The sequence below is a fragment of the Apteryx mantelli genome, chromosome 8 (assembly GCF_036417845.1).
Source record: "Apteryx mantelli isolate bAptMan1 chromosome 8, bAptMan1.hap1, whole genome shotgun sequence".
NCBI lineage: Eukaryota > Metazoa > Chordata > Aves > Apterygiformes > Apterygidae > Apteryx > Apteryx mantelli.
In genome coordinates this window covers 31,703,731-31,729,896 of record NC_089985.1, presented here as the reverse complement: position 1 = coordinate 31,729,896, position 26,166 = coordinate 31,703,731, and the positions used below count along the sequence as shown (strand labels likewise).

At 48.3% G+C, this 26,166-nt stretch overlaps 1 protein-coding gene across 1 annotated transcript in view; it reads left to right on the top strand.

Annotated features, from left to right (window-relative positions):
* The window catches only part of ZSWIM5 (zinc finger SWIM-type containing 5), a 110,547-nt gene that overhangs the window by 22,066 nt on the left and 62,315 nt on the right, over nt 1-26,166 (top strand). The window lies entirely within an intron of this gene.

The window sequence follows — 26,166 nt, the reverse complement described above, 5'->3', positions numbered from 1 at the left end:
ATTCCCTGGCTTGCGATTCTCCATCTGCGGTTCCAGTGCAAAGCAAACTGGGCAAGTGCAGAAGGAGATGTGAAGGCAATCTTCATATCTCCCTTTGGTTTTGTAGTCTTGCTTGGATCCTTCCAGTGTGGTGAAATTAGTGCAGGAGTTGGCTAAAGAGGGAAGGAAGAGGCTGGAGAAGGCAGCCAGTCTGCATGGAGGAAGCCTGATCTGGACAAAACAAGTTGAAGCCTGGGTGATGTGCTGGGATTTGGTTTCTCTTTGAATGGCTGCCGTAGCTGTTGAGCTGTTTTTTGCCTTGGGCTCTTTTCTTTCCCAAATGACACATGGCTTTTGGAGAGGAGCTTTCCAATGTCTTCTGAATTTCCTGTTTTCTCCCTGCTTTGAGACCATTCCACACCCTCATGGTGGTTTTGGTCTGGAGGGTCATGTTGTGTTCACTTTATCTTTGAAGCTGGGCATGGGTGCCTGTGTGGAGAGCCATTTTTTTTAACCCTGGCAATGTCATCCCTTCAGAAATGTTTGTATGTGATCCGTTTATTGTGTTTTAAGGTCTTGCTGATTCTGGCTGAGGACAAGATGTTCCTGGGTATGCTCCTCTTTCTGCAAACATTAAGTAAAAAGGGCTACCATGGAGATGTTTTTGGTGTTTTATTTCTGTTGTGAGTGTGTTTCAGTGGGGTTAGCTTCTTTTCCTCAGCAGTTGCAGTGGGCATAGGAAACAGGGACATTTGCTGTATTGGGGCTGGTTCGTGGTGGCATCTGGAGATCTTGGTCTTTTGTGGTCATGCTCTAGATGAAACTGGTCAGCTGCCCCTTGTTATCACAGATGGGTATTTTGGGAGTGTGACGCAGGTTCTCCTGACAGATGTTTCTTTGCAACCCTCAATCTCTAACTGAGCTGGATCATGCAATGAGCCCACAGATGCTACAAATTTTACGAGTGTTACCTATGGGCAGTGGGAGAACCTGCAAATGCTTAACTGACCATCTGAAAGACCAAAGAGTGTCTTCTTGTCTGTGGTCCACTCAGCACAACAGCTGAGTGCTCTTTGGGCATGGGGCCCAAGGCCAACCATAGTATGTGTTGTCACCCTGGTTCCAAGGGTCCAGGACTCCTGGAAATGGCCTAATGCAACATGCCACCTCACCCACATGCCATGGCTAGTCCCAGAGGTTTTCTGGGGATTCCCAGTGTGCATCAAACATCCTGTACCACATGGAGAGGAATGCACTGCAGTTCCTTGTGACTGCTGTGCCCTTGCAGTTCCTTCTTGCCTGGAACATGCCTTGAGGTCCGGGAGGGCTGGGACAGGACTGAGAGGGTCAGGAAGACACCGCAGTGCTGGCAAGTAAGATGCGCTGCTTCCCATGCAGGCTGATGGCTTACCGTGCTAGCGGTGGGTCAGGGCACTGGGAATGGCATGTCTTGGGGGTGTCTGAAGGGAAGGCTGGTTAAAAGCAAGAGAGGAAAGCAGGAGCATGGGCTTGGAGCAGGTGTTGACCTCTGCTAGTCTGCCTGACATCTGACCACTGGGGGCCATGTCCAGAGGGACCTCCGACTCCTGCAGCGTGAACTGACGTCATTTTAATTAAATCGCATCTACCTGGCTGAGTTCCTGCTGGCATAAGGGATTATTCTGAAGAGTCAGCTGGGCTGCATGAACACCACTCTTGCTGCTTTTGGTATCCAGCACAAGTTTTTCCCATGACAGTTTTTACTGCCCCGTCAGTGGCAGTAGCCCTGTCTTTTTCCTGCATCCGGGTGAGTGAGGTGAGAAACACTTTTGGGGAAAGCAGAGTGAACTGCTGCCTTCTAGATGCCCTGAGAAACTCCCAGGCTGTGGATGTGCTGGTGGTAATATGCTTACGTCTCTGTGTGAGACTGGGACTGCTGGGCGAGGGCCAACTTGTGACGGGTGAAAACTTCTAGTAAATTAATAAATAAAGTCAGATGCCTTTCCAGGCTGTGTGACGTGAGCAGGGGAAAAATTTTTCATGGCGATGAGTCACCTGTTTGTGGCCTGTTGGCAGACAGACCGCTGAGCTGCCTTGAATCTGCAGTCCTCCCGTGTTCAGACACCATCGGGTGGAGAAATTGCTGATGCAGCCTGCAGTGTCTGAAATGCGCCGTTGCCATCTGCCTCCCTGACAGTTGAAACAGCTTCTTTTTTTAACCCGAGTTTGCTGAGTCTTGGCTAATTAGCTGCCTTTGGAGTTTGTAATGTGGAAAAAAGCCTGCTAAGTTTGGGATGCAGAGGGGGTACTAGGGCACTGTACACGCACAGCTTTTTTGAAAAAAGAGAGTCTAATTTGAGCTAGAACACAGATATGCAATAGTCTGATTTGCCTGAGTCCTCAGTTTGAACTTGGATGGGTTCCCAAATCAAGTGAAATTGGAAGTTTCTCTTGGATGAGACCTTATGCTGTGCCACAGTTCAGCATGTTTTCTTAGGGAAAAATGCTGTAATTTGTGCCCTCTTGCTAGTCTGTGGGGCAGTGATGGGCTGGTAAGGCCTCCGAGCGTGCCAGTGGAGAGCAGCTTGACAGCGTGGTGGGAATGGGTGGGGGGTGCCCTGGGGTTGCCCACTGTGGGTTTGTTTCACCTGCCCGGAGGCTTCTCTTGGTCTCTGTCTTGGTTCCCTTTGCGGATGAGAGAGATGGGTGCTTTGTATCTGCCCTGTCCCAGAAGCGACCCCAGTGGTAGAGGGAGTGTGGATGGGCAGCTAGGATGGGAGGTTTTGTTGTTATGTCCAGACTAGGGTAAGGTGAACCCCAGCTGAGGTGGCTCAGTGTGGTTCATCTTGGAAGGCTTTTCCTACCTGAATGACCCAGGAGGGTTCAGGGATCCATCTCAGCTCCTTTTTGTGATCTCTCACTATCATCTTCAGCAGAGGTCAGTGGTTTGGAGCATGGTAGGGATGTTTCTGGCTAGGGTGAGAAGACCATTTTCTGTAGGATAGGAACACCATTCGCCATTGTGCTGGCTCCAGGGCCGGTTGAAATGTGTGCTTACATAGTCTTTATTGCTTTGGAAAGAGATCAGCATGTGAGGTCCATCTGGCACTTTAAACAAGTGAATTTTTTTCCAAGTGAGCAGGCTTTTGATCTTTGAGGTTAAATTGCCCACTTGGACCTCTAATGATCCTTGCTGCACTATCCCATTTCTCTAGACCCACTGCTACCAATGGTCAGGAGGGCACTTCAGACCGGGAAGGTGATTTGAATTAGTTTTCTTTAGGTCTGGGCCTCCTGTGTGCTCTGAGCATGCTGCCAGAAATTCATCCAGCCTTATCTTAACACAAATCATCAGCTTGTAAACTGGAGTGACAATTAGATGATGCCTGGGCAGCAAACCTTATAAGAGGCCAAGTACAGCTGATGTTTCACCCTCACTGAGTAGCAGACTGGCTAGCTGACACGCATCCTTTCTCCAAAGAACATTGGCATCCAGACATTTCATAGCAGCTAAAATAAATAAGCCCTTCTCCATTTTGTCCACCAGGAGAGGTCCTTGCTGTCTCCTGGGAGGTAACCTGGACCTTGCTTCCCTGCAAGAGCTGGCTGCGAGCTGCCTGCTAGCAGCTGATAGAGAATCTTGGCTCCTTTTCCTGCTGCTGCTTCGGGCAGAGGAAAGGGTGCTCTGCCCTGCTTAAACCTTGAAAAAGGGAGAGGAGGGAAAAGAAAAACTCAGTCTTCAGAGAACTGTTCTCTTCTGCTTTTCCCATGCAAATTTCCTAATTTTTTCTAACCTCCTCCTGGATGTCTTTGAATAACTTGTTCCATTTGGGAATGGTCTGTGATGTTGTCCATCCATCTCTCTGCCTTTTGTTATTGGTCTTTGGTTCCCCACTGAGCCTCCCTCTTGCAGTTGTGTCCCCATTGCAAGAGGATCTGTTGTGATGTCCCTGCTTGCCCAGCATTTCAGAAGATGCAGGGAGTGGGAGAACCTGGCCATTTGCTTTCCTTAGTGTTTGCCTGCTTGCTCATGTGAATCTTCTGCAAGCAGCGCAATGAAGAGTGAATTGCTGGGAATGGTGGAGCTCTGAGCCCTGCCCTGCTGGGAGGGCGCCTTGCTGAAATTAATGGGGGTTAGCAGGGCTTGGAGTGCTGGAGAGACTGGGCTCCTTTCTGATTTAATGCTCACTTGACGTTCAGATGGGTATTATTCATTGCAGTTGCTAAGAGCGGGGGGGCTGGACTCTGCCCTCTGGTATTTGGACATTTGTGCTGTTGGGATTAGTTTCTCCCAGTCTGTGTCCAAGTTGCTTTCTTCCCCGTCAGGTGCATGGATGGGATGGGATGGGGTGGGATGGGATGGGGTAGGGCAGCAGCCCATTCCCCACAATCTTTCATTGATGGATTTTACTCTGGAATTGCTTTCTGTGCCATTAGACAAAGAAAGAGAGTGTATACAATTGCTAAATGAAATACTAGACTCCTGCTATTTTTGAGAACTTGCCTATAATGTACCACAGCAGGTACACACAATTAACTTAAACAAAACCTGCACCTAATAGGAGTATTACAAGGCAAAAAGTTGCAAATACGTCCACCATCAGCCTTCTGCAGTGCCTTTTAGTTGGCCTCTCTGCCATCGAGTGGCAGAAGATGAGAGGAATGCGACAACACGTTTTGATGCTTATTTGGCTTTAACTTAGCATCTTTTCTTCTTTATTTGTGTTTTTGTAGTTGTGTTCTGCCAGCTTCTCTTCCAAATTCATATTCCTCTTTTTCTCTTCTTTTTCCACCTTTACCTTCTTTGTGTCTCTTCTGCTGTCCAGCCCAATGAGTTTCAAATTGAGGTCTGAGGGCCTGAAAATTAGAGGATTACCATAAAGGATCTGCAAAAGGCAAGCTAAGAAAACCCGGCCCAGTTTCAGGAAGCTGATGTTCATGTGGTGGTGGGGGATTACATTCATGTTGTTCATATTCATGTCATTAGTGTTGTTCATGCTGTGGGGTTACATTTTCCCTGGGAAAATGAATAGAGATCTGCAAACAGAAAAGGGTTGAAGATGTTCTGCTCTAGTCTCCTTAGCTTCCCATGGTGTCAGATCAAGCTGGATAGCACAGGGAATGGCTCTGTTTTGTTGCTTGCTGCCTTAAGGAATTGCAGAGTTGGAAGGCCGTGGGCAGCATAGCCAGAAGGAGCTCAGAGGGTGAAGGTATTCCAGTACATGTGAAATGCAGCAAGGTTTTTCTTTTCCTGAAATCATTGTTCTCTTGTTAATATGCACTTTAACTAAATTGTAAGTGCCTGGGCCAATAAACTCTTCACTTTGGAGAAGCTCAGAAGATGACAAAGTCTCCAGTTTTAGGAAACAGTTGGCAAACATTTGGGTGTAAGATCTCAGGGCTGGTGGGGAGTCTCAGCCCTGCTTTAATTGATGGACTATGCACCTGATCTCACCCCTGGATGACTAGGAAAAGGGATATATTTACCAGATGGATGTTGCCTCTGAAGGTCTCTAGCAGAGACGAAGGGCTACCTGATGCAAGAAGCTCTGTTGTTCAGTTCGTGGAGAGTCTCTACAGGTTGGATCAGGGCTCGAGGTGGCTGCTTTCTTTGGCAAGGCTGGTCACAAGGCCTGTAATGGGAGTGAAGTGGAAGGGATCAGCTCCTTCTTTCCAAGCATGCTGGTTGCAGGCTGTGCCAGGTCTCCTCAGGATGCCAGGAGCTCAACTTTCTGCTTATAATGGTTAATTCTGCTGTAAAAATCACATTCTTGGTGGCTTGGGAATTGTGCTGCAGAAGTGTCTCCAAAATAATAAATGGCTTTCTAACTCAGAAAGAACAAGTGTTATAGATTACGCTTCTCCCCCACTTTCTTCTTTTTGTCTAAACCAAATTCATATTGGAGAACCTTTTAAAAAATATACAGTCTAATCTCCCTGAAACCTGAAACCATTGATCTTTCCTGTGGGACTTCATGAATGTGTTTCATTTTTGCAGTGTAGCTGTCATCTTGGAGATTTGTGATTAAAGTAAGGCTCTTTCCACTCAAAATCCATTTTCATCTGCTAGTGAAGCTGTGGGGAAGTGTCGAATTGGTGCAAGATTCACAGCAAGTTTTTTTATTAGGGAGGAGATATTACCAGTGCTTGTTTGCCACCAAGTACCTTACTTACCAGCATGGCTCTTCATAAGGTTAAGGTGATGTGCTTGTAATGTTCTGTGGGGAAAAGAAACACCTTTTGGGGATGAGATGTACCAGGCTTGGTCTCAGATAAATGATTTATTTCTAAAGCCCATCTAAACAAAATCAATTTCTGAGCTATTTTGAGCTATGATAAAGTGTGCTCTTCTCCTGCAGAGATGCAGATCTTGTGTTAATACACTTAGCTAATGTCTTCTTTCCCTGTGATTTGGTCCCTGTGAGGGCAAGTCCTCAAGCCAATTAGATGCTGGAATGAAAAAAGCACTGGAGGGAGAAGCTTTGCCTGTATGTGATGCTATATTTCCACAAAATATTTAGATGTATTTTGGCAAACAGGGAAAGATCCCACTTGGGGGCAGAGGAGCGGTTCCGCGCTGTTTCGCACGGTCGGGATGTTGTCAAACATGCACAAATCTGCTCACAAGTCAGAAATTGGCCTCTTTAATCCTTTTTCTTTCCAGGAAACTAAATGAAAGCATGTACCCTAACTGAGAGGGACGGAAATGCATTTTCGTACAGTAACCTCGGGCAGGGTTCTTGCTCCGCTCTTCTGAGCATGACCTTAAGATGCTTTTTGGTGGGATCCTGATTTCTGGCCACCTCACGGCTCCCGATGTGACTTAAACCATGCTGGGGGCTTGTTTCAGGGTGGGACATCTGGGGGCTGGCCCCGGGCTGGCAGTGCCAGCTGGGCCGTGTGGCAGGAAGGGTTTTACAGCTGTCCTCAATGCTTGCGAAGGGGAAGAGCATGGGTTGGTGCTGCCTTGGCAGCTGCTTCAGGGCATGGACAGGAGGTGCAGCTGAGGCCGACATCTGACCAAGAATGCCCAGGGATCGCTCCGAATTCCTCTTTCTGAGAATCTTGTATGTACGATCGACTTGGTTGTAAGTCTACCCTGACACTTGGCGCGTCTCTGGCAAACAGCACGGCACTCTTGCTTTCTGGTCTCTTGTGAAGGAGGTGGGACGTATTATCCCGGTGATGGGCATGCTGGTGCTCGGCTGCTGCTGGGACTTTCTTCTCTTCGGAGCCTGTGCTTTTAACCTCAGGGCAGAATAACTTATTTTGTGAAAGTGACAGATTTACTGGAGAAGAGTTTAGCTTTATTCCATGCCCTGCTTGATCTTCAACTAGATACCCTAATTACACATGTATATGAAGATTTAAATTACAGGGCTTTGCTAGAGAAGCTAAGCAGGGCAAATAGGACACCAGTTAAATTGATCTTTGTGATCTGTAAACATCACCTTGCCTTCCAGGTGTGTACATTAGAAGAAATCAGAGTAAATATTTGTATCTGGATAGACCCTACTGTTATGCTGGATGATGTACAGACCTGGGAAAAGCTGATCTTGCCTTTCAGCATCATCTTTGCAAAGGAAGGAAAGGCAAATGTTCTTATTTACGGTCTAGCTCTTGTGGTAGATTTTTGTTTTTATTTTTATTTTTTTTTTTTACAGTGTTGAATCAGTTGAACATTGTTTCTTTTGACTTTGGGATCAGAGTTATTTGTCCTCCAGATTAAAACCCAGCTTTCAAAACCAAGGTGAATCTATGGAGCATGATGCATTTTAACTAGAACATTTGATTAGGAGAGGATTCATGAGAGTGGGTCTTTTTTTAAAATGCTCAACGATGTTAAATGAAAACAAAACAAAGAAATTGTAGAGAAGCACACAAGATCATTTATTTCAGGTATCTTTTCTACCCATCAAAGGAGATGGGTAGAAAAGATCACTTTCTGTCCTGTGCTTTTTGTTCCAAAAATAGCTAAGGTGCTGCCTGATTGCTGCTGGTCGATGTTGATCTCTCCTTTTAATTAACTATGAAAATAAATTGCACAGTTGGGAGACGAGAGAAGTGAGTGTCAGCAGTCTGCCGAAGATAGCTCAGGTGTGTAAAATGGCTACTCCATCTCGCCACTGATTGCCCTGGAAATAACGCTGTTGATTTCTCGGTTGTGTTTAATGTCTCCATCGTCTCCTCTGCCTCTCGCTGATGGGTGTTTTACTCGTATGGCAGATTTGTCTTCTGAGGTTCCTGCCCATCTTATCTCTGAGCTGCATTAACATCTCCTTGCTTTCAGGATCAAAACATGAGCAGCAGATGTGAGCATAATATTTTTCTCAAGGGCAGTGAAGGAAGCAAGGAGGTGATTTTCCTGACAAACTACTACTGTCTTGCTGTCTCCATGCAGAAGCTGCAAATCGGGCTAGTTGCTGATGCTAGGGTGAAAGGCTAAGCTGCAGGTCCATAAAAGGCTTGCTCTCCTGGTTCCTGCTCAGGTACAAGCCTTGCTGGAGATTTCCATGGGAGCCTAAAATCCAGCATTCTTTTGTGGACCTAAGGTACAAAAACATATTTTTAATATAGAGCAAGATCTGATGTCCTCAGGAAATGAAGTCACTGGCTTCACTGCATCACCAGGTTCTGCCATGGAAACAGTTGGTGAATTAATGCAAGTTTTGCACAGGTTTAACAGCCGTCCTCCTCTTCAGAGCGAGAGGTGGGAGGAACATTTTCTATTAAATTCAAAATTGTTGTCTTAAGTTATTAATTCCTTGCATCCTAATGTATTTATCTCTGGCTGCAGTGAGGAGTGGAGAGCTTTGAAATCTAGCTAGCTCAAAGGATGCTTTCTGCACCAGGGAACAAAGAAAAAAGCATCGCTTTAGTATGGCAGCACACAAAGTACTTGTATTTAATGGGTACTTTACATACAGTGTGCAAGTAGCATAGTAGAGCATTGCTGCTGTTTGTGAACGTGTGCAGATCCTTGTGTCCTTCAGGAGATGCCATGTGTGATGCAGGTTTGCGTAAAAACAGATCTGTACTTGGAGCATGAAGCTCCTTATGCTTTGTCCACATGAGGTTGGCACCGCTGCCGGCAATTGCCGAATCGTCCTGGCTGTTTGGGACTGGGATGAGATAAAGAGTGGTAGGATGGTGGCTGCGAAGGCTGTAGCCCCTCCACACCAGCGTGCTCTCCTCATCTGTCTTCACCAGGTATTATAAGAGGAAGCAGAACATTTTGTTGTCCTAAAAATACAGATGTCAGGGCCTGGCCTGACCAGGAGCAGGATTAGATTTGGAATATTTATGACTCTAAATGTGTTTTGCACTTGGTTTGTCTCTTAGATTTTGCCAACTTTTTGCAATAAATCTCTCCTGGTCCCTGGGGTGTGCAGAACACCGTGGGGTGGGTGGAGTGTGTGTCCAGTGCAAAATGCTTGCGTGGCCACTGTTCGCAGTGTGTGTGTGTGTGTTTGCATGCGAGAGCTGCAGTGAAGGGGTGCTTGTTTTGCTGTGTAGTCATACGGCTGCGAGAGCCATCCCTTTGGGACCTTTTCAGATCATGTTGTGTGGCTGGCCAGACTTGCTCAAACTGTTTCTATCTCCAGTTCCTTTGGCTTGCTCTTGGCCAAGAAAACATCAAGTTGCTGAAATTATAAACCAGGTTTGTACTATTTATGTTGGAGAAATGGTGCAGTTTACATATACAGGCTCTTTGCAAATCAGCTTACGCTGGCTTTTAGAAGATGAAATGAACAGCTGTAGCAAGTTATAGATGTTGAAAGAGGGTCCAGCTTCAGGGTTTTGTGTTCTTCTGTCATGACAACGGGCTCTCCGCGAGCAGCAGATGTCTCCAACTGGGTTTTACTGAGGTTTGCAGGGAGAGCGCGCTGCCTTTCCTGGGAGATGCTGTCAGGGTGGTTTGGCGCTGGCTGTTCATCGTAAGGAGCTGGCTTTGGAGGGAGCCAGCGGCTGGCCCCATGAGCTCTCCAGCGCCTGGCCAGGATCCTTGGGGGCCAGCAGGGTTGTTTATGCCCATTTCACTTCCAAACCCAGTGATGAATAACAGGAAGGGCCCCACTTGTCTGACTCCATGTTGAGCAACACCATGGCGCTTGCTTGCTGTTTTCTAGCCTTTCTGGAGAGTGAGTTTCCCCAGTGTGAATTTTTGAGCTCTGTTTTTCTCTGTCCTCAGGCTTGGTGAGGTACAATGAGTTGTGGAGCCAGGCTGATCTCTGCTCAGCTGAAAGCATGGAGGGAGTAGGAGGAGAGCGGGTGCGGCAGCAGGGGAGAGAGGTGGGAGCACTTGGGTCCGTGGCAGGGCTTGTGGGTGGCTTGGGGCAGTCCCTGTGCTCCCACTTGGTCTCGCCCTCTGGAAACCCCTCTGGACCAGGAGTGAAGGTTTCCCCTTGGTAAAAGTCTCGGGGGCAGCAAAGTGGGTTCCTGCTGCACTAACCCATTGGGCAATGACAAACGGCATCTGCTCTGGGGCAGCCTCCCCTAAATTTTGCTCCCACATCTGCCAGGTGCTCTCCCCACCAAAAGGAGCTCCACCAGCGGCAGCAGTGGCATCCCCCTGTTCCTGAAGAGGGACGGGGCAGCTGGGAGAGCAGTCTGCTCCAGAAGGACAGCCCGGCAGTGTTTCAAGCAGAAAGTCCAGGAGAGAAAGGCTGAAGCAGAGATTTGTCCTCCATTATCTCTAGTTTCATCTTCCCTTTCCAGCAGATCTGTTCATCTAGGAACTTCATGCAATGCCATTTCTCTCTAGGCAGAAGTGGTTTCTGAGCATCTTTTGAAGGGTGGAATCCCTGAGCAGTGGGGTTACAGGCTAGAAAATCCATGGCAGTGAGTCAGGACTTGGAGGCCAGTTTGGGTGGGATAAGGAGCTCCAGCCTGAGAGATTGGGGATCCCTTCTGATCTCTGCTCCAGTCTGACCAGCTTCTCAGTGCACACTGGTCAGCCCAGCCTCGGGATGGTCTGCAAGCGGGTCTGGAGGGGGTCTGCAGTCACTCTTTGGAGAAACTTGAAGGGTCTCAAGGGTCTTGAAGGGTCTTTGGACCTCAAAGAGTAGGGGAATGGTTTCTCATACCTGCTGGTATGTTTTCTCCGTAGAAGCAGTTTCTGTTGGGCGCCATTCCTGTGGTTGTAGGGCGGAAGCTGGCTGGGGTCTGGAAATAAGCATTTTTAAGGCAACAAGGGAAGATGTTGCAAATATGATTAATGGCAGTGGGTGTGAAACATGAAACTTTTTTTTTGTTATTATTTGATATTTCTCCTGCAAGCTCAGCAGCTGACTTCTGCAGAAGATAAACACATGGGAGGAGAATGGAGAGGGGTTCTTTGGTCTTCAAAAGCAATTAAGCGTTGAATGTCTGACTTGAGACATCTTGAAGAGGCCCAGATTTCAGCAGGAGGGGGTAGAGCCTTTTCTCAAAAGCAGGCCCCATTTAAAGGCTCTCAGATGGACAGCAGCAGTTGTGAGTCACTTGAGCAAATTGCGATTTCTTATGGAGAGGGCTGCATGGAGCTGTGTTGCTCTGTGAGTCGAAGGCAGCTCACATCAGGGCTTGGTTCTGCCATATAATCTGTATTTAGGTTGTGTTTTTCATTCATCATTATTGCTGTAAAATAGCTTGAAATGCATCTGATATTGACAGCACTGGATGGGTGTGACAACATGTTTGGGTACTGGTGACCCTGGGAAGATGATCTCACCATCCTGGGGGTTTCTGAGAACCTGGAACCGCTGACATGAGTCAGCCGGTCGAGATTCTGTGGCACACAAAAAAGCAGATGGGTCTGGCGTGAGCATTTCCGTAGCACTGAACTGGCTCCCAGCAAGCAGGGCCAGCCGCCGGCGAGCGGTTCCCAGGGGTTGTTTTTGAGGACACTTGGCATTCTTCTGAAACGTGAAGTGGCAGCCGCATGCCGAGGTAGCTGGTGGGACAGTGCGTGGTGCAGAAGAGCTCTCTTGAGTGGCTGCCCCTGGTTTCCAATAGTGGGATCTGGCAAAGGTGCAGTCTGTCCATGCAGGCGTGTGCTGGCTGTTTGTCCTTTCTAAAAGGCATCCTCTTCATGTCCCAAACTGCCCTGCTTTGTTGTGGTCCCCTGTTGTTTAGCCTGATTTGAAAAGGGATCTGAGAAGACTTATCTCATTAAAACAGTGACTGACTCCATCAGCTGCATCTCACAATGTGTGCATGGTGGCCTGGAAATCATCTCAAAGGCCGTTAAAATAGTTCTTGTTTGGCTGCTCCCATGTGTGGGGACAGCAGAAGGGAGGGATCTCCCTTGAAATGAATGTTTGTGAGAGCTGGTGGGAGGCCAGGCATGGTGGAGCAATTGCTTAACCCCAAGTGCCTTGGGATGGGGGCTGTACCCTCATAGCGTGCCAGGTAAATCATCATAATGAGCAGTTTTGGTTGTGGTGGTGTTTCCATGGGGGTTCCTGCAGCCTATCTCTCTTCTCTGAACAGCAGCTGGACTGCTGCATCTCCTGAACCCACTGTCCTCGTGGGCTGCACTTGTGCAACAAAACGGTGTTGAATTTAGCCGAGGAACTGGCCAGAGTTTAGAGAGAGGCTTAGTGCAGACTCTTGTTTCTGGTCCAAGGGGCATGGTACCTGCTTCTGGAAACAGCCAGGAGTCAGTTGTCTGGGATCCAAGTTGGAGGCAGAACAGCAGGGCCTCTAAATGGTGCCAGCAACCTATTGACACACTAACTGTCTGAATCCCACATTTTGAAGGCAGGTCCTGGGGTGCAATTGCATCAAGCAAGTGCTCTTTGAGAAGCATTCCTCTTGTCTGCTGTCAGCCATCTAAAAGTTAATTGTCTTGTTCAGCACAGTTCTCCAGTATCCGATTAGTCACTGGAGAGAGACCGGTGCTGCCAGGAAGTGATGCTCACATACTGCTTTGGGGTCTGTAGGTTGCATTACCCTCTTGCCGTTGACTGTAGAGGAGCCTGAGACACTCTGGTTGGGAGAGGAATCCCACTGTTAGCTGTGCAAGTGGGGTAGGTGAAACGGACTGCTCCTTTTTTGCAATGGATTTAGCTAAACTGGTGTAACTTTCCCACAGAGATGAGTCCTAGCCACTGGCTTGGCACCCTGAGACCAGTGGAGATGGTCCTGCTACATAAGGACAGTACAGTTAAATTGATGGCTCCTGTCTAAGCGCTGACCGCATGCTCTGTAACGCACATGAGTGTTAGCATGAGCTAACCTTGAGAGCTTACACTCTTAAAGAGGCAGGGGAGCGTGCTGGGAAATCTGGAGGAAGAAATGGATGACTTATTCTTTGAGAGTATTTTTCATCTCCTGACATCTGTTACTCTGCCCTCTCTTGCCTTTTCTCCTCCACATTTGCACCTTGTCATTAAAACCAGGAAAGAAAAATCCCCATATGCATATGACATTTTAGAAAAGTGCTCTCTGTGCTCTTAAAATCCAATAGTTTCACTGCACAGCATTCATCTGTAATCAATTAGAAGTTTCTGATCAGCAGAAGCTCCAGGTTCTGCTCCCTGGAGCTTAGCACTCTGCTTGAGGAGGTGGGATTGCCTAGCAGTCACTCTCCTTTAACCTGAAGAGGGAAATTGGAGTGACAATGAGTGAAAGTCACGGCAAGGCAGAGAGAGATCAAAAAGCTCTGAACTTACTAACAGCCATATCCCAGCCCGGTTTCAGCATTAGATGGTGGTTATTAAACCAGATGGTCCAGATGCAACTTCCAGCTCAGGAAGTCCTGAAAGTGCTTCTTGCCAGAAGCAGGGGAGAGTTTCTCTCTACTTCCTTGTAGATGTTGTCACCTCTGCCGGAGACGGGATGGAGATGAGTGGTGGTGCAGTGACTGGCTTGTTTTTTGGGGATCCTCAGATGTGTGCTGCCAGTAGTAGGGTTGGCACCTTGGGTACCAAAATGAACCTGGCTTGACTTCTTTTGCCTCGCTACACAGAACCATGAGCTGCTCATCTCCTGCTGCCTCCCTGAAGCAGCGCAGTATTGCACACATGCCTGGTTATAGCCCTAGGGGCTCTGTTTCTGGGAACAAGACTTGCTTTCGTGCTGCCCAGAGCCTGCTTGGGCTCCCCAGCAGCGTGGGGTCTTCCGGCCAGGCCTTCGTCTCCCTTGCCCTGTGGGCTGTGGAGAAGACAGTGACTTTGCAAGAGGTTGGGGGAGGAAGGAAAAGAAAACATAAGCTAAATACCAGGAGGAAAAGAAATCTGAGTGGGAGACAATGGTCTGTGCAGTCGGCTTGTTAAAGAAAGGGATGGAAACCTGCCGTCTGAGACGTTAAAAACTAGGTTGGAGCAAAACTGGGAAATGACCTTGTGAGGATGAGTTTTGTATGTTTGAGGCCATATAGGCAGGTCTCTTCCCTCCGTGCTCCTCTGAGGGCTGGATCCATAGGAACGCGTCTGAGGTCTGCCCACTGGTGCTGCATCGGCTTGCAGCAATCGAGGAGCGGCGGAAGTGTGAGCCTGTCCCATGGCCCGAGCGTTACGATGTTTCCCTCCTTGGAGGGGGAAGGGGTACAAAAAATTATGAATAAAAGGCAAAGGGCTTTCAAGAGGGTAATAGAGTGTAAGATTGAGTATTAAGCCCATCTCCAGCCATAATTAAACCTGCAGTTGGAGGGTCTGTCACATTGCTTCAGACCCTTGCAAAAAAAAAAAAAACCTCAGTTGCTAGCTTCATTAGTAATTAAATGTCCAATTACTGTATGTAATGTTTCTGCTTTGCTGAACTCCACAACTGCATTCATAAACAGCCCTAAGGAAGGCCTCTAATCTGTGCCATTGTTCTTCAAGTGGTTTGCACATGCAGAAAAAGAAAAGAAAAATCAGGCAGACATTTATAATATGGAAGGGAAAGGGGGGAAGGGGTGGGAAGAGGAGGAAATCAAATCAGCATCTTCCACCTCCCCCCCCCTCCCCGAGGTAGGATCTTTGCCAAGCCCACAGAGAAGCCCTCAGGCCCCTCGAGCATGCAAATGTAATTTTCTATCCAGACAACACACTTTTTTTTCTTTTTTTTTTTTTAATGAAGCCCACCCCCACCCCCCAGAAAACCTCCTCAAATCCCTGAATGCACAACAGAAGCAAGATGAAAATTACAATGAGAGGAGGAGAGGAGGGAGGGTTAAAAAAAAAAAAAAGAAAAAGCAGTAGCCCACAAACAGAAGGAGAGATGGAGGGAGAATTGAGATGAATATGCAGTGTCCAGAGTTTAAATAGACATAAAAGATAATGAAGGTTGGGGGGGGGCGGAAGGGAGGGGAGATTGTAATCAAACAAAATGATTTTGGTCCTCTTCAATCATCCCTGGTTTGCAGGCTGTCATTTTATACAAATTAGAGCCGGAGTAATTTTATGAATATTCACTGGAATTGGAAATCGCGTTCGTTAAAGGGAAGGCACCCTTCTTGGGGCCTGCTGCGCTGCGCCTCTTTTGTTCGCCTGGAACAACAGGGCAGGAGTGCTGCCGGAGCCGGGCTCGGAGCCTGCCTGCGCCCGCCGGCATCCCGGGGTCCTGCCACCGGCGCGGCCGACAGACGGTCCCTGAGCCGGGCAGCGGGTCCCTCGCCCGGCAGGGAAGGATGAGGGGGAAATGCCCGTATGGGTGAAGGAGCTGCAGCCTGGGAACTGGCTCTCAGCCTCGTCTGCAGGGGGGAAACCACAAGTGCTCTAGCCTTTAATTTCCAGGCAAGCCCTTATTGAACCAGTAATAGCTTGAAACCATTTGGGTTGAAATAATTGCCACATTTTCACATTATTGTTATTATTATGATGATTTTTTTTTTCCCTTCGAGCCTGCTGCTTGAATTGAATTCTTCTTCCTGCTGCTGCCGCCGCGTCAGAGCCCGACCTGCGTCGCACATGTCTGGCACCACGCTGGGGACGGTTCCTCTAATACATAACCAATCAAAGATGTATTCAGGCCCGTTGTGAGTAGAGAGATCCAAGTCTTTTGCTGACTGCTCACCCTTGCGTATTATGAAATTTCTCTCGGAGGGGCAGACAAAGGCTTTGGAGCCCGTGTGCGGCGGTGGCCTCGCGCGGGTCTCTGGCTTTAACCGCTTCACAGCGTCGGCTGCTCCTTTCTGAGAAAAGGCAAACGCGGCCTATTGTAACGCGTTAAGTACCGAAACTCTGCCAACTCCGCCATTCGGCAGCTTCCCTCTGTTGCCGAAACGCGGCCCTGCACTCCTGGCGTTGGCACGGAGATGCGGGCAGAAGGAGGGTGAAGCTGGCCTGGGGAAGAAGCATTCCTTTAAATATTTCATTGCGTTTTGTCCCTGCGGTGGGACGGCTGTGCCTCCTCCAGGGCGGTCGGACCACGAGAGAAACCGGCTGGACTCAGTGTCGCGTTTGGTTGTCGCTGATGGAGCCGTCTGTGCCATGCTGGGACGCGGTCGCTCGGGGAAGAATATACGTTCACCGAGGGGATGGGGTTTAGACCGGCTGCTTCCCTGCTGCTGGCGTTAGCAGGTTCTCCTCTGGCCCCCATAGCAGAGGTGCAGGGTATCCACTTGCAAAACCCTGCAATTTAAAGAAGTCACCTGGTGGGGACTAAATGCATTTTCTCTTTTTAGAGTTTCCCTTCCCCCCCCCCCTTTAAAAAGATGATGAATTCAGATCTAAGGAAGCCAGACATACCAGTGCAAGCTTTTATGGTTGCACAAGCAGTCACAGCATGTAGCTTAGCTCTTACAGCAAAAGCAGCCAGCTTGTGCTAACTGAAGGGCTTCCCCCCCCCCTCCAAATGTGTTAGCATCACTAGAGCGGAGTGTGCACAACTGGTCGCACATGTAGCGACAGCCGTTCCCCACTGGAACCAGAGTGGCTGCAGCCTCGCCTGCGCCACGGAGGGTCCTGCCTTCTCCAGATGATAAACCAAGTGCATAAGGGCCACCGGGTATTCCTGTGCTTTAGCCCACATCATCCCAGGGCTCAGCTGAGGTGGCAGAGGTTGAGCCCGGTAGCCTCGGCCAGACCAGACTGGCCATGGCAGTGGTGGCCCACGACGAGAGCAAGCCGCACGTATGCTCTTAACGGGAGCTGCGGCAGGATCTCCAATGATCTCCTAATTCAATACAGTCCTTGGTACAAATGATCCTTCCAGGCTTGGAGGAGGTTCCTCTCTGATGTGGGAGGCAGTGTGCGCTCTTGGGGGTTGTCGGGCCGTGCGGTTCCTCGATGGGGCCCTCTCGGCTGTGTGTTTGGAAGAGACCTCGGCCTCCTGCAGACCTGATGCAGATGGCAGAGCTGCTCGGTTGTTTTTATCCTGGGTTTTCCTCTTCTGGCAATGCTTCATTGAAATGCAGCTCGAACCCCTACAAAGAGCTCCCCTTTGAGTGGAGAGGTGCTCAAAGAAAAAAGGAGAAATGGTTCCCCATCCCCTGCCTCTGTCCAGTGACTTCAGAGCTGACATTGAATTTCAGTGAGATTTGACAAAATTTCAAAAGCGGTTAAGTTCTTTAAAAAGTGATGGTGAGACACAGGAGGTGTTTGCATGTTTGGGCAGCCCTGGTGGAAAGCCGGGGCAAGCTCTCTTCCATCTGTTTAGTTTGGCCTGGTGCATGTGTGCTGTTGAGACCCTGAAAACCCTGAAGTCTGGGTGAACCAGGGTGAACACTCTTAACTGCGTGATGGGTGTCCCCAGGGGCCTGCAGAGGGGTGAGGCTCAGATTCGTGTAAGGAGAAGGAACGGAGAACGTGAGGGTTGACTCTGAAGGAAGTATCTGCTCAAACCCAGATCTTGTTCTGCTTTGCCTCTGCATTGCCTGGCTCCTCTTGGGCTCTCGCACCACCCAGGCTGGGCTGGTTGCCTTATCATTTGGATCCAAGGGCCTTAAAACTTCCTAAGTATATTTGAGCTTCTAGAGACTATGATAAATCATTCTGACCGCTGGGCTGTATCAGTGGGAAAACTTCTGCTTGGGCCTGTAGGATCTGGGTTGCTCTAGAATTTTCTGAATTGAAGAAGTACAAGGACATCTTGAATGGGGGAGAGGAGATGGGGCTGTTTGCTAGGTCCATGCTGAGAAGCCTTTTTATGCTTTTCAGGTAGGAGCACAGAAATGTTTTTCATTTGAGCTTTCAGAGCTCAGGATTTTTTTGCCATCTGCCTAGTTTTGAGCAAAGCAAAGAAGGAAAGTTCTCCAGTGTTTATTTTGTTATGATACCAGCAACCCAGGAGGGTTTGCAACACAAAAGATAATCCCTTGTCTCATCAAGTTTATGACTTCAAATCAAGCCTGCTGACCGTTTTCTGTGGGGACTGTTTTCTGGGGCAGCTTCTTGGGTTTTGAACAGCTTCATCCCTCAGCGCTTCTTTTGAGTGGAAAGTTTAAAGATGCGTCATCTTGCTTGAGCAGGATGATAAACTGTAGAACAAATCTGAAGAGCCTTAGAAAAGGGCTGTACAAAATGCAGATGTAGGGGATTAGGAAGCAGAACTGCACTACATCCAGCGATAAGTAAGGTTGAACTCAGCAATTTCTGAGCTCTTGCGCCAGGGAGGAGCAGGAAACGATTGCTTCTCGGCTCTGGACGGCAGGAGGAGAGGCAGAGGAGGCGTTTGTGGCGTTGGCTTGCGCCTCGGGCACTGAGCGTTGCACTGCTGGTTGGCGGTGGTGTCCTTGGAGGGTTGGGGGCAGTAGGGAAGTGAATTATGTGGCAGCATGCTGTTGGGGGCTGTAACCTCTTCAGCTTTTCACCAGCCAGTGTGGAGCGATAAAAACACCCAACCAGTTTTCGCATTTATCAGTGTTGTACGCTCTGAAATGGTTGGCGTTTCTGTGGATGAAACATGGTTGCTGACAGCCAACTATTGCTGCTGTTTGAGGGCTACAAAGGGAGAGGAGGGCATCAAGAGCAGTAGTATTTCTTTCAAGTAAGGCAAACCCAACCTGCAGCTAGGAGGGGTGTATCCAAGCTGTCGGTCTGGGAGGTCAGATAGTTCCAGACTAAAACTCAGAAGATGATTCATGGCCTCTTCTAGTGGCTGAGAGAAAATCAATTCCTGCCTGGACACACAGCTGCCTGGAGCAGGGGAGGCCGTGAGGCATGCCCTGGCCCATGTCTTCAGTATTAACCAGTTTATTTTTCCCCCTCTGCCTTGCCTAACCAAGACTCAAATTTTTGCAGTTTCCCCAGGGCTTGAGTTGCTCTCTTGTGGCTGAGGACAGCACGTGCCTTGAGTTTGTTCCTGGAGGGCCTGCGTTGCTTTTGCAATGCTGATCCTCACCTGTCTGAGCAGCTTTGCAAGGTTTTTGTTTTATTTGGAAAACAAATGTGCAAAAGCTCCTATTGATGAATATTCAGCCCGCACCTCTGTAGCTGGGTTCCCTGCACAGCCCCTTTCTGGCGAGAAGACTTCTGTACCTTCTCTGTTGGCGTACTTGTCTTACCAGGGAAGCAAAGCTGCCGTCGGTCCCTTGTGTGCTGGCGTGAGATCTGTTGATGTGTCCTGAGGCTAGAGTTCCTTTCTGTTTCTGACTAGTTCCCAGGGCACAGATTATGAATGCTATGATAAAAAATGTTAAGTTGGATATCTTTATTTTTACCTCCTGTGATCAGGTCTTTTGTCATTTGCCTCTCACTAACCAGGGAGTTCTGACAGTTGGATGGATTTCAGAGTTTCCATTTACCTCAAAAGATGTGCTTATTTAGTCCCATGCAGTATTTTGCATTGGCCCAGCTTCATGGGACTTAAAGCTCTCAAACTCCCTTTGACTTAGAAAGTAGCTGTGCAGGCTCACGATCTTTCCTGAGCTTGTTGATGGACCAGAGCAGCTTCCAAATCTGCTTTTTGCTTGTGATGTGTGCACTTGCATTGACTTAAAGAAAGATCAAAGTTGCAGCACTCTAGTCCACTTGGTGCTTTTTCCCTCCTAGCGTCTCTCACCACTCGTTGCAGCCATAACACATGATGAGAACGTCTTGAGTGTACAAAGACACAGTGTGAACAAGCCCCAGGGGCAACACAGCTCTGCAAAAAAGATTCATTGTAGGTGTAACGTTGACAAAACAGACCATTATGCTCTGTCTTATGAAGCTGCTGTATCTTCTGTATCAAGGAAGGTATCTTCAGTGAGATCTAGGTGAGTGGAGACAGCTCTCCTGAGCGATACATGGGTTATCCTCTTGTGTGGTATGTCTGAGGTGGAGCAGATAAAGCAATGCTTGCTGAACTGTTGGTAAGAACTGGGGTATGATCGGGTCAGAGAAGTGGAGCATTGCCCTTGGCTGGAGGTTGGCTTAGAGCTTCAGAGACCTGTGAGTCTCTGAAGCAGAGTCTGTGCTTCATGCTGGCCCTCCTGCATCCTGCTTGGTGGCACGTTGCTGGCAGATAGCAGTTCTGTTGCCTGTCTTGGGACGTGCCAGAGGCAGCCTTGCCATGCTGGGAGTCCTGTCAGGGTGCAGCGACCCCTGTGTACCCCATTCCACTCCTGCCTCATGCTTGCCCCCCAAAATGGAAACCATCAATGTGGGTCTCCGTTGCATCTCCAGCTTCTTGCGGGGCTGACATGGGGAATATTATAAGACTGTTTTGCTGGATCTCTTTTGCCATTTCTTTCTCTTAGCTTCCTTTCTGAAGACTGTCCAGAGACATGGTTTTGTTGTGATGGACTGTGAAGGACTTGAGATTGAAAGCTGTAAAATGCACATCAGCCACTCCATAAACGTCAGAGATGCTGAGCAGAAGCACAACTACTTGAGTTTAGCCAGTTCTGTATATCAAGTGATCCCTGCAGATTTATTAGATGTTTTTAAATGGATTTGAAATAACTGGATTTAGTATTTCTGGCGATTCCTTGAACCGTCTTGTTTTTCAGCCAACTTGCATAAATGTGCCAGTCATGGACTGTGGTGTATCAGCCAACTTAGCAAATGGCTTTATTTATAGCTGAAAGAGTGAAGCCAAGGAGTATAAATCCTGAAAAAAATATAAACTGTATCATGGAAATAATAAACTTCAAATTCATGGAATTTCAAATGTTCCACTGATGGCTAAAAAATCTGTTTAATGGCCGCTGAGTGATATTTGGCTGCAAAGCAGAAACCCCAAAGTTGTCTTAACTCAACAGTGATATTTTTTAGTGTTTCTTTATGTGCTAGCGCTGAGTCTCTTTGCTGAATGATGGAAAGTTGACCTTCTCTGCTGCGTTTCTGCAGCGACCAGATAAGATTTCAGATAATAGCTTTGCTTTTTCTGTTGATGATCTATGGCTGTAGCCTGAGCCGTGCTGTTAGATGTCAGGCTGTTTATCTGGAGGATCGGTTGGGTGCCCAGCTGACTTCAGGGGTGTGAAAGACGTTCAGTGCTGAAAGCAGGCGCTGGGGAAGGTGCTGGCAATCAGAGCAGCTCTGTGCTTTCGTGGCACTGCCGGCCAACTGGAGAGGTCCAGCCAGGTCTTCTATACCAGGATGTGTTGGACCCGCGGTGTCCCTCAGTGGCAATGGGCTCGCCTGCCCACTTGCAGGCTCCTGTGGTGGCGTGCCACCCACAATCTCTTGACGAGCCCAGGCTATTTCTCTCGGTCGCTCAACTGTGGGTTTTCTCCATCAGCATGAATGAGCCTGGCAGTTCATGTATGTGGCTGCTGCTTTCCATTCAGGAGACAATTTCTAAAAACCTAGCTCTGCATTTCTATTTTTACTTTCTTTCTTTCTTTCTTTCTTCTTTGGGCTGAGTTTGGCTAAGCAAGTTTGCAGTTTCTCTGGGCTCTGGTGATTGACATTGTGTTTGAACACCGAATTCAAAGCTAATACATCTTGCAGATGCTGAGATAAGTATCTGTAAATCTTTGCATTTACCATTATCCCCAATTTTCTTGTGCAGTGCCTGCTGTCACCGTATAAGGGTATTTATCCTGCACATAATCTGATTGGAAAATAAGGCTTTGAAACAGAAAGGAAAATACACATTTCAGGTGGTGTTAGAAATGTCAGTTGTGGATGCTTAAACAGTCCTGATTGCCTCTAGGCTTTGGGGCATTTGGGTTTTCAGCCCCCTATTGTTAGAGCTAAAGCTGCTTATTGGAGTCCAAACACGTTAGAAAGACATCTTGTTCTTCAGATCTTCAGAAGTCTGCCTCTCCCCCACCACAGGGGACGGCCTTCTTAAATCCAAGTGAGTTAAGTTTTAACCCTTGGCTTAAACAGCACAGGGCTGAACAAAGAACCGCTGCTTTCAGATGGAACCGAATAAAAAGCTATTATTTCATAATAATACTCTGCTCTTCCCCTCCAAGGATTTCCTAAGGACTTTACAAATATTAAGGCCTGGGTGTTCACCCCAGTGATGGAAAGCCAGAGAAATGGCTGTGTGTGGGCATTGGAAAGGTCGAACTCAGGGCTTAACCTCTGTGCCGAGGAGGTTTCAAGCCTGGAGGCCCCCTGCGCACCTCGTACCTGTGAGAGGGCAAGGTGAGAGTGGAGATTGGGGGCATTTGGGGCCGGGAGACCCTCCTGCTTTGCGTCTCTTGGCTTTGTACCCGCTTCTAAGCCTCCTTCCAGCTCCTTCGCCCTTGTCTGTCTTCATTGAGTCTTGTTTTGGGCCAGCAACTGGGCGTGTCCCTGCGGTGGGAAGAGAGCTGGGGAAATAAGAGGTCTTCCCCCAACAGGTGGTCTTGTACCTGGAGGGCTAGACCCTGTCTCAGGTTCGAGAAGAGACCTGTGTCAGACAGTGGAAAGTAACTCGATGCTCCAGGCAGTGTGGGAGAGTCCCCGGGGAGAAGGACCCGCGTTTCCGAGTGATGGGGGGACAGGCTGGCAGCAGGTCTCCAGCCAGTTTCTACTTTTCTCCCTTTTTCAATCTTTCATTGAGATCCAGAGTCCCTACTCTTCTGTCTGCCCTCCTGCATCCATCCTTTCCTGCCTCATGTTCCTGTAGGGCGCACACAGGCGCTGGGTTGGGTTGTGTTTTTTTTTCCCCCCTGCTCCTTTTCAGTTGCTCCTTAAAATTGGCATCTCCAGGGACGGTGTGGACTCTCAGCTCGGCATCTGGCACGTTCTGTCCAGCCTGGGGCCAGCTGTAGCTGGCAGGGAGGAGCTGAGGACCTGCTGCTCCACTGGATGCGGGTGCCGCTGCGGATGGAGCGAGTGGCGCTGCCCCTCCTTACCCACCCTTCCTCTCTGCGAGAGTCCCACCTGGCCGGCATGCCACCCGAGGGATGGATCAGATGCTATTTTCTCCCTCAGAAGATGACAATCAGTCTTTTTGCTTTGCGAGAAGTTTGACTAGAGTTGGCTGACCTCTCTTCATGGAAGGAAGTCCTTTTTCTCTTGTGTCCCTAGGAGAAGCCGCAGCACGGACAGTTTATGATTTTTCTTTTTAACGTAGTAACGCTGGCTTTGTTTTCTACGTTTCGTTTGCATCTAAGACCAGGACATGGCTCATGCTGTGTCCCTGATCCAGTGTTTAAAGCTTTGCTGTGATTTAAGTTTGGCCTGGGCCCTGCAGGGTTTAGCTTAATTTTTAAAGCGCTCCATGTGAATAATTCCTTGCTGAATGCAGATCGCAAGAGGGGATATTGATTTAAAGCTTTAAAGCTGGTGGTTATGGATTAAAAAAAAAAAAAAAAGGGAAGAAGGAGATTTACTGTAGTCAGAGCTGGTTGCTTAAATGTTAGTCTCTTATGGACAGGCTTTCGCTGAGGTAGGTGTGGGAGCAGCAAAGGAGCCAGATGAATTTTAGCTTTGAATTGTTGGCTGCTGCGAATCAGCCCTGGGGCACGCTCGACTGCAATTTCCCATGCCAGGGGAGGGTTTGCTGTAACTCCTTGACCCGGGCTTTACGCGGGTAAGTGCGTGACTGTGGTTTCCTGTGGGAAGACTGCTGCGTTGCAGCAGCCCTGGCCCCAGGGCTGGCCCGAGCCCTGCTGGGAGCGAGGTCTGTGGAGGCAAGGGAGGACGTGGTGGGCCCAAGTGGCCCTGCCCTGCGTCTCACGCGCAGGGTGAGCTGGCTGGGAGCAGTCAGCAGGACGGCAGTGCAGGGCTTGAAAAGAAAGTGGGGGCAAAGACAGCTTTGGTAGAGAAAATGCTACAGAGGACAAAGAAAATTAAAACCGGGGTGTATGTCTGGTTCGCAGGCAGGACTGGGAGGTCACTACTGCTAGTCATCTGGATTTCAGTGAGGATCATGTTAACTGCTGTTGTAGAGCACCCTTCATTGGTGGGGCAGGAGGCAGGAACAAGCAGTGTCTGGGGAGCTCAGGCTGGCCAGAAAAATCGGTTTTCCATGTCTTCATGTCTTGTCGGGCTGGCCCTCTCCAAAGCATCCTGCACAATGATGCATTTGTCTCCTACAAGACACTTCCAGCCAGAGGCACCAGCCGGGCTGGGCAACTCTGAGCCCCTCTGCTCATGGTCAGCAGTTAGGTACAAGGAGGTTGTGTCCATGTGCTGCCCTCAGATTCACTTTGCAAAATCCTGTCTTGATGCCACTTTGCTAGGAAGTGTTGTTGGTCTGCTCTTTGTAACGTGTACAGAAAAGTATGTTGTTAACCTTTGAAAAGTGTCCTGTTAAAGGTTTATTGCTGTCATTATCCCACAGGCACTAGATGGGATTTGGGAGAGGGTTTGGGAAAAAGCAGCATTTCCAGGTTCAACTATTTCTGACCCCTTGGAAATCTCAGGCCTGCCTTTTTCTTCCGATCAGGAGCAGTTTCACACGTGCCCAGAAAGCATTTCCAAATGGGATTTCAACACAGCAGCTGAGGTCACACTGAAACTTTGTAAGACATACACTTCTACAACAACCTTGTTTTCAAGCTTGATACTAGAATGGCTTTAAAAACTCTCTGAAAGCAGGCCTCTGACTATTTGGAAGGACCACTTGCTGTAGAAAGATGCCATAAATAATGCAGAAAGAGACTTGTGAGTTATCAGAGTTGGGGTCAGAGAAGGGTTGCTTAGATAAAATTAAGATGGAAACACTATAGTTGAATCTGGAACAAAGTTGGTTTGGCAATTTTTCCCAAGAAAAGTGTCCGAAACCTCCTTGCTTGCAATATTTAAATTTTTGCCCCAAATTGTCTGGATTTGGGATCCCAAATCTGGGATTTGATCTAACAGTTTCTGTTTATTTAGATACTGGCTGAGTTGGGTGCCTTGCAAGTGCCAATAGGAAGAAGATATTTGCCAACAACTGTTGTATCCAAACTCAAGAAACCCCACTTACTTCTTCTTCTATGTTTAGGTTTAAACCTCTAGCAATTCATGACCCATACAGGCTGCTGTAGGGACTGATAAGCAGAGCTTTACAGAGAGAGTGATAAAAATGGTCTTGTGTACAAATAAAGGCCATCGCTCCAAGAAACTTGATTAGATCAGCAAGATCAAGTCTCCAGCTGGACTGAGTATGTTTAAAATCCCTAATTGTCTGGCTTTTTGTCTGCAGGATGAATTTATAAGAAAAAGGAGAGCCCAAGTCTGCTATTTCAACACCCCTGGAATTCATAAGTAGTGCTGGGTTTCAGAGGTTCCTCTGTCTTGTTTTGGCTAAGTCCTTAAAATGGAAAGCTGGAGATTAACGTGGTAGGCCTGGGGTCATTTTGTTGCAGAATATGTAGCCTCAGACACACAAGATCTTTTTCTTCAGACATCCCTTCTGGTTGGGATGTTTGAGCCTTTGCTCTCTGGCTAAGAGCAGCGTTAATCATAGGACTGGAATTTGTGACTTAACTGAATAGGCGTTTTAATGCTTTTCCTGTAATCGATCAGCGGGCTGGAAGCCACTGTCTCGGTAGCGTTGTCACATTGACCCCTGTGATATGCCTTGACGGGTTCGTGGGCTCTCCAGTGCCTTCGAGCCCAGGAATGCCATCCAGCGTGCCTTTCTTTCCCTGTTGTGAAGGGATGATCTGAACTTGGTCTCTGCAAAGGCAGAATGGAGCTTTTTGTGTACCCTGCAAAGGGCTCCTCTGTCTGCGGCGACGAGCAGTGAGTCAGGGCTGTGCAGAGCCCTTCTGAATCTGTACAGATAGAACAAAAAAAGCCCTTGCATCAGAACTTGCTATTTATATTTCTAGCTCTGAGACTCCTCGGCTGCATTATTAATGAAGCGTTTACCAATTAAGATAGATGAGTCTGCTCTTGAGGGTGTTTGTTAAGGTAAAGGTACCTTATTAGCATATCTGATAGATACAGTGCCAGGTGCTGATTAAAACCTCGTGAACTCCCCCGGGACAGAAGTCGG